At 59.0% G+C, this 7,698-nt stretch overlaps 1 long non-coding RNA gene and 1 other non-coding gene across 2 annotated transcripts; both read left to right on the top strand.

The window, feature by feature from the left end:
• The first annotated feature begins 5,762 nt into the window (after nucleotides 1–5,762).
• On the top strand, nucleotides 5,763–7,257 carry LOC107539246 (uncharacterized). The gene is made up of 2 exons (XR_001603381.2): nucleotides 5,763–6,011; nucleotides 6,980–7,257. It is a non-coding gene; the product is annotated as an uncharacterized LOC107539246 (long non-coding RNA).
• Nucleotides 6,122–6,251, top strand: LOC148090725 (small Cajal body-specific RNA 15). The gene has a single exon (XR_015716425.1).
• Nucleotides 7,258–7,698: the final 441 nt, after the last annotated feature.

The raw sequence follows: 7,698 nt of genomic DNA, 5'->3' as shown, positions 1-7,698 counted from the left end.
GGTCCTGGCACCCCCACCTCCCAGGGCCCGGGGATCCTGCGCCCCCAGCTCGGGTCCTGGGCCCCCAGCCCCCAGATCTGGCACCCCCACTTCCCAGGGCCCGGGGGTCCTGCGCCCCCAGCTCGGGTCCTGGCACCCCCACCTCCCAGGGCCCGGGGATCCTGCGCCCCCAGCTCGGGTCCTGGGCCCCCAGCCCCCAGATCTGGCACCCCCACTTCCCAGGGCCCGGGGGTCCTGCGCCCCCAGCTCGGGTCCTGGGACCCCCCACCTCCCAGGGCCCGGGGGTCCTGCGCCCCCAGCTCGGGTCCAGGGCCTTCCCTCCCCTGCGCCCGCCCGCTGGGGGAGCGGGGCTTGGACGGGCCGCTTTCTGCACCGAGCGGGCCCCGCTCACCCTCGAAGTGGATGATCTCTCCGTGGCCGCAGTACACGCCCGCGTGGGCCCCGCACCAGCGTCCCGTGGGGGACATGAGCCTGAGCAGGAAGAGGTCTCCCGGCTCGGGCTCGCCGCCCTTCAACTCCACGGTCTGGAAGTGCTGGCTCAGGAACGCCTCCGAGAGGAAGAACTGAAGGGTGCTGATCGCCCTGGCCAGGGCCTGGGGGGACGGGATCGGACGTCTGCAGAGGCCGAGGTGGGGGGGCCGCCTCCCTCCACTGCCCGGGGCTCAGGGGGACCTGCCTCGGGGCCAGGCCAGAGGGGAACGTCTTCGCCGCCCCACACCGGCCTCCCTGAGCAGAGGGCCTCGAGGCCTGGACGTCCCGGGTAAGTCCCAGCCCTGAGCCACCCCCGGGAACCCCTCAGTCTGCAGCAACCGGGGGCCTTCTCGTCTCAAATTCCTGCTACTCCTTTGCCGTCCCCTCCCCTCCCCTGGGTGCCCTTCCCCAACCATCTCCCATCTTGCGGCTCCCTGGAGGTGACACCGCAGACGGTGTGCCGGCTGGTACCTGGCTGGAGCAGGCGTCCTGAAGAAAGAGAAGCCGCAGTGAGAGGGGCGGGGGGCCGGCAGCCTCCCCGCGGACCCCTCCGGCAGTGTCCGCAGCAGACACCGGCCCAGCAGCTGCTCCTTTGACCCTTAACGTAACCTAATCCACCTGATGGGTACGTACGGGATACGCCCCGTTTTCCAGATCAGGAGACGGAGCCTCAGAGGTTGCTGGAGGGCACCCAGCATGACTCCGGGCCCTTTCCACTAAACTTCAGCCACCTCTCTTACCTCTCGGCAAAGAGGCGAGAGTGCACCTGGTTGGCGTTTCTATCTTTACTGGGAAGAGACGGCTTCTGGGACTTGGGAGGAAAGGGCCGTGCGGGGGGAGCTTTGCTCTCAGCCTGGGAGACGGTGAAAGGAGGGCCTGCTGGGCATGAGCTCTGGCAGAGGAGCCGAGCGACCCTCCACCCCTAGGTCTCTGGGGGTCTTTGTTGGAAGGAAGTGGGTTGACTCCAGCTGATGTGAATTTGGTGGGAAGGATCCATATAGAAATGAGGAGGGCCGCCCGGCCGGCGTGGCTCAGCAGTTGAGCATCGACCTAGGGTCCAGGAGGTCGCGGTTCGCTTCCCGGTCAGGGCACAGGCCCGGGGTGCGGGCTCCTCGATCCCCAGCAGGGGGCGTGCGGGAGGCAGCCGATCCATGACTCTCATCTTTGACCTTTCTCTCTCTCTCTCTCTCTCCCCCTCCCTCCCCCTTCCTCCCTCTGAAATCAATAAAAACATTTAAAAAGAAAGAAAGGAATGAGGAAGGCTGCCCAGGCCCACGTTGCCGAGCGCCTCCGGTCCCTGACCCTCTCTTTCCCTCTGCGCCCCAGTCCCTAGTCTCCTCCACTTAGGACCAGGTGAGTCTCCTTTTCCCAGGCTGAGAGCTGCGGAAGATCCAGCTGACCAGCTCCTCCCAGTTTGCCCCGGGGCTTTCCAGGTATTAAAATAGAAAAAGTCCCCCAAAACTGGGAGCCCAGGAAAGCCTGGGAGGCAGGTCATCCCAGGCTCGGGCTTCCCCGCTGCCTTGACCTCGGGAGACCAGAGGGAGGACCCCGTCTGTGCAGCCCCTTGGCCATACTCTTCTACCTCCCACCAGGTAGCCGGGCACCTCGGTTCCTGCTTCCCCATTCCACACACTCAGCCCCTCCCCCCGTACCCACTGGACCAAACAGCTTCAGAGCTGGGGCAGAGGGTGAATTGTCCTGGCACCTGGGGAGGAGATAAGACAAGCTGAGGACTCCTGCTCCAGTTACCCGGAATGAGAAGCTCATCTAGGGAGGCAGAAAGCCAGCGGTCACCACGCGGCTGGCTGCTCGAGTGAGGGTCCAGCCTGCCGCCCCTCCCGCCTCTCCCCTGGGGCTGTGCACTCGGCCCGTGGGGCGGCCTGGGCGCTGCGGTACTGGGCACGGGACAGGCAGACCTAGTCCAGGCCGTGCCGCTTTTCTATGTAGAACATCAAACAAGCCACTTGTTCCCTCTGGGCCTCAACTTCCTCATCTGCGAGCTGGGAACAATGAGCCTGAGAGGCTGGGCACTGAGAGCTCTTTGTGAGCTGGACAAAGGGACAGAAAGGGGCGAGGTTTGCTTATCTTTGGTTTGCTGCTGAGCCTGCGGAAGCTGGGCGTCAGGGGTGGAAGGGTGGCAAGGAGGCACCTTCTCAGCTCAGAGGACAATGGGCCTCAGAGGCGGCCGCCTCCCTGTGACCCCTGCCCCAGGGCTCGCAGGAAACCACCCAGCTGGAAAGGCCCTGGCTCTCCCTCTCCAAGTTCCCCAGGGCGGTGGGGGTGGTGAGGCGCTCTGGCCACCACCAGCTGGGCCCCTGGACTTTGAGTCAGGGTCTGGGTGAGAAGATGCCCACTCAGACAGGGGGACCTGGGTCCACATGTGGCGCTCCGTCCATAATGATATTTGCTGCCAAACACTGTGCTACAACCCCATTTAACTCTAACGACTGTCCTGAGAGAGACGGCTACTGTACTTCCCATTTTAAAGATGGGGAAAGTGAGGCCAGGAGGTTGCCAAGGTTACAAGCTAGTACGTGGAGGGACCAGGATTCGAGTCCAGGCAGTCTGGCTCCGGTGCCCGTGACCCTAACCACAGTACAGTGCTGCCTCTTCCTGCGGCCAGCCAACGAGCGCTCCCCTTCCCCAGACCCCAGAGCCGGGAGCTACTGACCCCGGTACCCTTCCTGACCTTGGGAAACCCTTCCCCTTGACTTTCAACGAGCCAAGACAGGGAAAGGAGCAAGGCCCTGGATCTGTGAGCAAGAGCCCAGGGACAGACATGGAAACCTCTGGGCACCCAGCCCGACAATGCTGCCCACCCTGTCAGGGCTTCTTGCCGGAGGCCCCAGCTCTCTCCTCTCACCCTGATGCTTTCAGAACAGAATGGGGAGAGTGGCCCTGAGACTGGGTGTTGGGGTGACAGGCAGTCTCTCTGGGGCCCAGGGCCCTGTCCTTCCCCCAGAGGCCCCTGCAGGACCTCAGCCCAGTGGGGCCCGGTCGCGGAGCACAGGCCTTGTGGGGCTACTGTGGCAGCCCTCGGTTTTGCGGCTGCGATTGGACCTGAATCTGCAGCCTTTCCTGCCCCCTTTCAGTCTCGTCCTGGACAAATGGTTCCTCCGTGAGAGGCAAGGTTTTGGGGTCAGTGCTCCCTGCCAGCCACCTTCGGCTAGAACAAGGGCCAGGGGGCTCCCGGCTTGGGGCAGAGCAGGCCGTTCCCTTACAAAGCCTCTGGTCACCCGGTGTCTTGGCGCAGTAATCCCACCTGAAGCCCAGCCCTAGCCCAAGCAGCTCACCTTGCAGTAGCCACGCTCCACACCTTGCTAGGTGCTCTCCTCCTGTGGCCAGAGCAGGGAGGACAAGTGGCCAGGCCCTCAGGCAGGTAAAGGAGCCAAGCAGGAAGCCCTGAAGCCTTGTTCTGAACATCAAGGGCTAGGCCAGTCTGATGGCAGCACTGACTTCCTGCTCCTGGCAGCTTTGGGGGCAGATGGCAGCCAGATGCTGTGAGGCTAGGGTTTGGGGTGGGTAACTGGTAACCTCGCCCGGCTTCTCTCCCCTCCTCCTGGCATTCAGCCCCTTCCCCATTCCTGCCTGTGCCAGCTCCCTGAAGGGGTCTTCCTCCCACACTGGCCTCCCCAGGGCACCTAAATGCCCCATTCACCACACAACACTGTATCATGTAATAGAGTTCTCCGTATAATACAGTTCTCATCGTACAACTGAGTTCTCTATTCAGCTTTAAAAGATCAAGTAATTATAAATTTATTTCGGACTATAGAAAAATATAAATTACTCCCTAATTTAAGGGATCTAGGATAATTTTAAATACCAACATCTGATTAACACAGGACCCAAAAAACTATGTGCCGATCTCACTCACAAAAGATACAAACATTCTAAATGAAATACCAATCAATGGGACCCAAGAGGGGATCGAAAGAATAAATAACACTTTGACCAAATAGTTATTTGGGGATGCTATCGGTATTTTAATGGGCACCACGTCAAAACTTTTTTTAAAACTAATCAGTGATAGAGTGCTATCTTTAGAACACTGGATTCTCCCACTGGGGAACACAAACCTACATTTACTTGGGCTTTTAAAGCCTTTCAATGACATTTCGTATTTCCCGTCAACGTATTGTACATCTTTCGTTCGGCACATTCATTCGTCTCTGCGTTTTTCACCCAGTTGACGGAAGTAGGTGCTGAATTTTTCCCCAGAAAAACGCTTTCTCCATTGAGATGACCACCTAGTTTAAAACGCTCTAAACTGCCAGCACCCTGATTTGCAGCAACAGGTTTCCTAACGTTAAAATCATTGCTGGGCCCAGCCTGGTGTGGCTCAGGGGTTGAGCATCCCCTGAGGATCCAGATCAGGGTTCGATTCCTGGTTAGGGCACAGGCCCGGGTTGCGGGCTGCAGCGATCAGTGACTCTCTCATCATTGATGTTTCTACCTCTCTCTGAAATCAATAAAGCTATATTTAAAAATAAAAAATCACTGCTGGGATCAAGGCTTCCTTGACCCCTGGAGGTCACGGTTCGGTTCCCCGCCAGCGCGCAGGGCGCCCAGCAGGGGGCGCGCGGGAGGCGGCCCATCCGGGGCTCCTCGTTGACGCCTCTCCCTTCCTCTCTCTGAAATCAATAAAAACATATTAAAAACATTAAAAAAAAAAATCCCTGCAATTTCTAACGTGTCTGCCTTGGCCCACGAGGGAGCGCCGGCAGCAGGGAGCCTGGAAGGCGCCGCTGGGCCGACGCTCAGCAGGCGGGGGCCCCTCTTGGAGAGAAACGGGCGACGCGACCCAACGGGCAGGAATTAAGCGCGGCCACACGGGCGGCTGAGGGCGGGGAGGTCGCCCCGCGAGAGGCCGGGGCCTTCCTGAGGCGGCGGAGCCTCCCCGGCGCGCTGTTGGCCCCGCGGTCCCTCCGCCCGGCCCCCGGGGGGCGCGCCACCCGCCTCCTCCCGTCTGAGCCTGCGCGCGGCGCCTCGTCGCGTCGTTACATCACCACGCCGCTGCGGGGGGCGGGACTTCCTCCCCACGCCCCGGAAACCGGAAGGCACCCCTTTTCCGCCGGAAGAAAAGGGGGTTAGCGGCGGCGGCTGGGCCGCGCGTGTCGCGGGAGGGGCCGGTCGGGCGGCGTCTCGGTGCGGACGGGGGCCCGCGGCTGGTTCCCGCGGCTGCGGGTGGCGCCCCGGGTCGGGTGGCGCCCGCGGCCGGATGGGCCCGGAAGGGAGGCCCGAGGGCGGGACGCGTCTGCCGGGGGCCGACGGGTGCGCTCAGGTCGGCCTCCGGCCCGCGGGCGCCGCAGGTGGTTGGGCGGGTCGCCCCCAGCCCGCGCTGCTTGAGCTCAAGGGCACCCCCAGGCACCTTTCAAGGGGAGACCCGCGCGGAGGCTTAGGAACGAGCACGGGCGCAGCAGGACCGGAGTCCGGGTTCGGGCTGCGAGGGAAGGACGCTGCCGGGCTGGAGCCTCGTCTCCAAACCCTACGCGCTCGTCTTCCTTTGACTGGCTAACGTTGCTCTGCGGTGAACCGAGGTGAGAGCTCAGGTCTCTCGGAGAAGCTCGGAGATAATAAAGGCCGTTCCCTACGCGTCTTCAGCGTGCTGGGGCGTGTTTTAGGAGCCGGACTTGCCGCGCTCCTCTGGAGGGAGCCCCGGAAAGCAGAGCCCTTGAAGTCAAGCTGGCTCGGCCTCCAGCCTCCTAGAGTAAAGTGAACGGCGGGGGAACAGGTCTTGGGGCGAAGTGAGCTCGGGACCTACTGACCCACCGACAGCACTTCCCGTCGTCTATTTACGGATTAAAGGGTGGAGAGGGGTGAACCCGTGAGCATCTTCCTGTCATTGAGAGGAAGGGACCAGAAATGGGAGCGCTGGTTTGGAAAGAGGAGGAGAGGCCTTCCCTGTGGTGCGGTCCTCAGGGCGTCCAGGAAGTTTTCTGGTCGCTCAGCCTCCCTGGACCGACCCACAGCGTCGCAGTTGCAGAAGGACAAGTGGTGAACGGTGCTGGGGGCGCCTGCCAGTGTGTGAGCCGTAATTTTAACAAATTTTGGAGGTGAGGAGTATTGAGTAAAAGGCCTTGTTGCTCTGCTTACTCGATGCGCTTCAGGAATAGTCTGTTGGTCTGTGCCTGTGATCACGTCATTGTCTGAACCAGCAGGGAGCCATCATTAAACACACTTTTCCAAATAAAAGGCAACCTAATTGTACCAGAGACCAGTGTCATTTGATAGGCCACATCTAACCAACGTTCCAGTCCCGTGTAATAAGGGTGCCTTAAATTCTCAGTATTCCGAACGTTGGTTTACACCAAGATTCTGTGCTTTTCTTCACATTTTTCCCCCTTTGTGGACGGGAGCAAAAGCTTATGTCAATAACTGCTCAGTATAAAGTGACAGGTAAAGCCAAGGAAAGAACAGACTTTGATGTCTTCTGTTCTAACTGCCCAGGGTCAGGGATTGTGGCTACAATGGTCTGGCTTTTTAAAGATCTTTTTTTTTTTAACAGGTTGCTGGTGAACGTGGCCTTGAGGTAAATCCTGTCCCTTGTTGAAGTTTCGTTTCAGCAGGTTATGGCATTTTAAGGAATCAAAATATTTTACAAAAAAAACCCAAAAGTTTTGCTTCTGTTCTAGACTTCTGTTTAAACAACAATTATTTATGATAAATAATCGTGATGCTTGTGATTGGTCATCTGCCTTGCTTAAATTAAGTGGATTTTAAATGTCAAAAAGCCACTTCTAGATGGTTTTATTTTTGGTCAAATAAAATGTTACTAAAACCTTCTAGGTGACAAGATTTTAACTATTTCTCTATCCCTCTCTCTAAAATCAATAAAAACATTGAAAAAAAAAAAAAAATGGGGTAAGCACTGGGAAGGAGGTGCAGGTGTTACCAAGAGTTGTTGGGAGGAACCTCATCACAGTGCCGCTGACTACTGGGAGACAGGAGAGGAGACAGACACGAGGCTTCTGGTTCCCTGTGGACAGCCTCCTGCCTTCTCCTGGGGCTGCTGCAGCCACTGACACTCATGCCTCTCTCACTGCTCCCCTCCCCAGCTCAGTAGGCCTTGGAGACTCATATTTTGCATAAACACAAATAGACCAGCAATTTGACAAGCTGAAGAACCTCTGAGTTTATTCAGTCTGAGCCCTCACTTGACAGCCAGGCCTGCTAATGACGGAGGACAGCATCACGCAGGTGGCGGGCGGCACGCAGGACAAAGCC

Source organism: Miniopterus natalensis, chromosome 22, assembly GCF_054644295.1.
Source record: "Miniopterus natalensis isolate mMinNat1 chromosome 22, mMinNat1.hap1, whole genome shotgun sequence".
Lineage (NCBI taxonomy): Eukaryota > Metazoa > Chordata > Mammalia > Chiroptera > Miniopteridae > Miniopterus > Miniopterus natalensis.
This window is presented reverse-complemented; position numbering and strand designations above follow the sequence as displayed.